The following is a 6,012-nucleotide window of genomic DNA, read 5'->3' on the forward strand; positions in this document are numbered from 1 at the left end:
GTTGGACTCTGTGTTGTGGACTATGTAATCTGATCAATTATTCTGATCAATAATCAGATTGTTATAGAAACAGGATTTATAATCTGATATCTGGAAGCTTTCACACTCTGTTGTCCAATCAGGAGGAGGAAGAGTGGGGGCGGAGCTTCCAGTCAGGTGTAGATAGCACCTCCTCCCTCTGCACAGAGGAGGAGGAGGAGGAGAAGGAGAAGGAGGAGGAAGAAGAAGAGGAGGAGGAAGAAGAGGAGGAGGAGGAGACTAGGTAAGTCATGTTTGCTGCTCTCAAATTAATTACCTTCAAAAACAAAAAAATCACCTTCTAAGGATCTAAAATTAAAATTAAAGTTGGTTTATGTTTATTATGAGAGTTTGAACAAACTGACTTCTTTTGGTATAATAAATAGTCTCCTAACTCTTTATTATACGTTATTATATATTTTTCATGTTGTGTATATGTATATATAGAGAGAGAGTGAGTATATTCCTCCTGCTCTCATACAGCCATGTAAAGTATTCCAGAGCTGTTCAAGAGCTACTTTCAAGCAATCGTTAGATCCTCATCCAACAGAAACACCTTCACTGAGGAGAACCCTGACCAGGTCTAAACTCAATGGAACAGGTTCTCTTCCAAACCTGAAGTCCAGCAGAGAGGAACAGGAGGAGCGGGAGGAGCAGGAGGAGGAGAGAACTATGAAGGAGATGATGAGACGTCTATTGCTGAACCGGTCACCTCCTGCAGGAGGAGGAGTGGGAGGAGCAGCCAGATACAACAGGTAACACAGTGTTTCTGAGGACTTGTATAATTCAATTGTGGGGACATCAGTCTGTTTACACACTCACATTGTGGGGACCCGATTTCCTTTTGGGGACATCAATCCTCGTAACGTAAATCATCAGTTTGATTGTGTCTCAGTTGAAGGAGGAGAACATGTTATTGAGGAGAACCATCAGGGAGCTGCAGAGGAGATCAGAAGCTAACGAATGCAGGTGAGAACCAGCCAATCACATGACAGCACCGACACCACCCATCACAAGATTTACCCATCATGCCCCTGTGCTCCCTGTCAGGGTGTCGGAGCTGTCGGAGGAGCTGCGCCAGAGGAGGCGTCAGGAGGAGAAGGAGGCTCAGGATCTGGAGAGCATGGTTCACTCTGTGGAGCAGAACCTCCACCTGATGACGGTACGGTGCAGTCTAATGCTAATGCTAACATCCATCTGTACTAACTTAATGTTGAGCACCAACATCTTCACCCGACTGCAGGCAACCAGACTCCATTCACAAAACCAGTGATTTTACTGAAAAACACTTCGGACAGAAACCAATAAAATAAATACTAACGATGCTGAGAACTGGATCCAGTTTGTTAAAGAAAAACAATTAATAACAATCAGACATCAACTTTTATTTAGATTTTGGACATTTAGAGATTGACCTGTCTCTCTCTTTCTGTCTCTCTCCCTGTCTGTCTGTCTGTCTGTCTGACTGTTAGAAGCGAGCAGTAAAAGCAGAAAACAGCGTTTCCAAACTGAAAGTTGAGCTGCAGCAGCTGCAGGTGAGACAGTTTAAACTCAGGTCAGTGTCTGTCTGTCTGTCTGTCTGTCCTCCTGATGATAACAGGTGTGATGTGTCTCAGGTGGAGGTCAACACTCTGCGGTCAGAGAACGACGGTCTGAAGGCAGCGGAGTCTGAGGTCGTCATGGCGATGAGACACAACGCTCAGGTGGCGTCTGAGTATCTGAACAAGACAGCGAGCCACGCCCACTCCTCCATCCGGTCAGTAGCTGTGTGAACAGGTGAATGATGACAAACTCAGCATTTTAAGTCTCTGAACTATTGTCTGTCTGTCTGCCTGTCTGTCTGTCAGTCAGCTGTTGGGGGAAGCAGAGACTCTCCGTTTGGTCTCTCAGCTGCTTCGGTCCATCGATAAGATCTCCGCCCTGGACTCAGAGTCCTGAACTCCTACAGACCACTGGATGTCTCTGGGACAGGAAGACACAGTCGTCATGGAAACTGCCCTAAAAGGACAAACTGTGAGGTCATCAGGCGTTTTATTTTAAAAGTGTAGATGACGTCTGGCTTCTGATTGGTTGGTTGATACCAGAAACAACAGACTGATCAATGAGCTTGTTTGGAGGAAATTATTCTGAATCATTTCGTTAGATTTTTATTATTAATGATGAATTCTGTTTTATAATAAACTTCAGACTTTGTTCAATCAGCAGTTTGTTTGTTCGAGTTCATTTTAAAGTTATTTTTGTAGATAAAAGCTATTTGTTTATTATTAGTGTTGAAGCCATTACACTACATTTGTGTTTCACATACCATATCATATTCATGTGAGCAACTTATAATCATGCTGCCATATATATCAAATTATGATCATAATTAAGTACTATTAATCATGCCGAAGTGGTATTGCTGAGATGATGATGATGATGTGATGACGTCAAGATGACGTCAGGGGGTGTTGACTCTACATATTCACCTGATGAGTGTGAACAGGTTTTTGGCTAAAGAGGTCGGAAAGGGCAAACTATTTTCAACCGCTTAAGAGTTCAAAGCAAGTTTTTTCTTGTTTCATATAAATGTATTATTTTGTGCTTAATGTATGTTGCTTTGATTAAAATACAAAGGACAATTATGGTGACAGATAGCCGAAGAATGCCGTTGATTTACCGACGCTCTACAATTAGTGTTCTAATCAATGACACTTATTAACTGAAACCAATGTGATACATTACTTAACATTTGTTTAATATAAAAACTTTATTTCATATAATACATTAATATTCTATACGCCACAAATAAGTGACAGTTTTACCTTCAAATAATATTTATTATAAAAGAAACACCCAGCCATAGTTTGTTTCTTTATAGGATAAAACTAAAGACAAATGCTCTGATTTCAGAGTCAACTGACATAGAGTACCAGACATGAGAAGACCTCGCCCAGTTGGAGCTCAGTTGTTGATTGGACAGTGTTTACCATCATTCCGCCGTGTCGTGTGTGTTGCTAGCTGTTGTTAGCATCCCACAGACGCTCCTCAGCCTGCACAGGTGTTGCAGAGGTCTTCGTTGATTTAAAGTTGTAGAAAACTTTAAAATACATACAGTCGTATCTGTTGTGTTTTCGAAAGTTTAGATTAATAATGAAAGATAATGACGAGTATCAACCTCCATCTGTCTCCTGTTAACAACATTACTACACAAACAGCAACACCTGGAATCTGTCAGAAAGGAGCTTATTAAAATCTGATTAATACAGAAATATTCATCTGATCAATATTCACAGGAAATATGTGTAAGATATCCAATGTTAATATTATATTGACACTATGTGCGTGAATCAGTCCATTACAGTAACTAATTAAATGTTCTGCTGTGACTGTTTTATTACATCAGGTAAAGTAGTTATATACAAAAATAATACTTTCACCTTTTTGTGCTTTGCGCCGCCTGCTGGTGGAATGACATGCTCACTGGACACTGTTCCTTCTTCTGTGGCTTTATTAACATCAACAACAGTGGTCACAGCAAACAGCCAATCAGGTGGTTGCCTGGCATCACCACCAGTGTGTGTGTGTGGTGTGTTGTGTGTGTGTGTGGTGGTGTGTTGTGTGTTTGTGTGTGTCCAATTCTGTGTGTGTGTGTGTGTCTCAGTTGTGTCTCCAGTGTGGTCTCAGTGTGTCTCAGTGTGTCTCAGTGTGTCCAGTGTTTGTGTGGTAAGTGTGTGTTGTTCAGTGTGTGTTGTGTCTTGTGTCAGTGTGTCTCAGTGTGTGTTGGTTCAGTGTGTGTATCTGCTGTCTCCAGTGTGGTTCCAACGCTCTGTAGTTCACGCAGTCGTCTGTATTGCGTCACTTGACACTGACGACTCCGACCTGAACAGCTGCTCAAACCTCTGACCCACACACACACACACACACACAGCCAGAACAATTAAAACACACACACACAACACACACACATTAACACACTGAAGGAGGAAATATAAACATCACTCTGTGTGTTAATGTATGTGTGTGTGTAAGACTTCACAGCCAGTGGTCCTCTCCTGCTCTATAACAGCCAGATGTCCCAGGGTTGCACCTGTCTATGTGGTGATGGATGCTGTTGTGCCGTGGTGACATGGAAGGTGGGTCAGCAGAGCTGCTGGTGGCAGGAGGTACGGGATACCGCAGACCCCAGTCATGACACACAAAACCACAAAGGGCTGGAGGTTTTTATTGTGAAGGAGTTGGGAGGTCTTTTAATTGTGAAGTGAGTTGACGGTATTTTATTGTGAAAGAGCTGGAGCGTCTTATATTGTGAGGAGTTGGAGGTTTTATTTATGTGAAGAGCTGAGTAATTTATTGTGAAAGAAGCTGGAGGTATTTTATTTGTGAAAGAGCATGGAGGCTCTTTTATCTGTAAAAAGAGCTGAAGGTCTTTATTTGGAAAGAGCTGAGGTTCCTTTTATCTGTGAAGGAGTTTGATATACTAGTTTATAAGGTTTAATTAACAGCCTTTAACAACATGTTAACCAACTCGCTGTTCATCTAGCTGTACCTGCTCTCTGTCTCACCCCTCTCCATGGTAAGGCAGCCGTCCTTCGAGTGCTGCTGTGTGAGAGCTGCCCATTGGTTTCTAATGGAACACCCAACGACAGTGAGGTTGCGTGTGCTGTTCAGGTATACTTGTTATGAGATTTATCTGCTGTATGAGCCATTGTTTTGGTTGTAGAGGATTAAGGATGGTAATACCTGCTCGTCCCTCATTACAACCTAATGTGGTTACATGGTTAACGGTCAAGATCCAGACGATGGTTACCTGCAGGTGTGAGCAGGTGTCCAACTGATGGAGCAGCTTCTCTGTCAGAGCGGCCAGTGAGGTCACAAACTCCTCCCTCTGACACCGCACACACTCCCGGAACACACACACACACACACACACACAACACACACACCAGGTTAAACATGTCGCTGATTCTCCTTAGCTGGAGATTGATTGTAATCCACATTACTGACTCTCCACCTCCTCCTGTACCGTTCCAGGTGTGAACAGAGCAGAACAGCGCTGCTGCAGCTGCTGGCTGTCTGACCTCTCTCTGCCTGGTCGAGTCTGAAGCTCATTCGTCTCTCAGCGACACTCGCAGCTGACGGACGTTCTCACGCTGACACAGAGACGAGGAACAGGAAACGAAACAGAGAGGGAAACAGAGGAAACAGGAAACCACGGAAACAAGAGAGGAAACACGGAACAGAGAGGAAACAGAGAGAGAACAGGAAACAGAGAGAACAGAGGAACAGGAAACAGAGGAAAACAGGAAACAGAAGAGAGGAACCAGGAAACAGAGAGGGAAACGATGAAACAGGAAACCGAGAGAAACCAGGACAGAGAGGAAACAGAGGATAACAGGAAACAGAGGGACCAGAGAGGAACGAGAGGAAACAAAAAGAGAGGAAACAGGAAACGAGAGGAAAAGGAAGGATGACAGGAACAGAGAGGAAACAGAGAGGACGGAGGAAACAGGAAACAGAGAGGAACACAGGAACAGAGAAACAGGAAAACAGAGAGATGGAAACAGGAAACAGAGAGAGAACCAGGAAACAGAGAGGGAAACAGAGAGGGAACAGAGAGGAAACAGGCAACGAGAGGAAACAGGAACAAGAAGACCAGGAAGAGAGGGAACAGGAACAGAGAGGAACAGGAATCAGAGAGACGGAAACAGAGGGAAACAGAGAGAAACAGGAACAGAGAGTGAGACAGAAGGAGACAGGAAAACAGAGAGAGGGAAACAGAGAGGAACAGAGAGAAACAGAAGGAACAGGAAACAAGAGGAGGAAACAGAGAGTAACAGGCAACAAGAGAGGAAACGAGAGAAACAGAGAGGAAAGGAAACAGAAGGAAACAGCAGAGGAGACTATGGAAACAGTGAGGAGACAGGAAACAGAGAGAGGAGACAGGAAACAGAGGAGGAGACAGGAACAGAGGGACGGAACAGAGGGAAGAACAGAGAGAGAGACAAGGAAACA

The 6,012-nt window shown here is 43.7% G+C and overlaps 1 protein-coding gene across 1 annotated transcript in view; it reads right to left on the reverse strand.

Moving 5' to 3' along the window:
* Positions 1 to 6,012, reverse strand: part of cntrl (centriolin) — a gene marked incomplete at its 5' end in the record, with an annotated part of 184,646 nt that overhangs the window by 47,258 nt on the left and 131,376 nt on the right.

This window comes from Morone saxatilis, unplaced genomic scaffold (assembly GCF_004916995.1).
Source record: "Morone saxatilis isolate NCDOM2014 unplaced genomic scaffold, NCSU_SB_2.0 Contig16, whole genome shotgun sequence".
In the NCBI taxonomy this organism is placed as follows: domain Eukaryota; kingdom Metazoa; phylum Chordata; class Actinopteri; family Moronidae; genus Morone; species Morone saxatilis.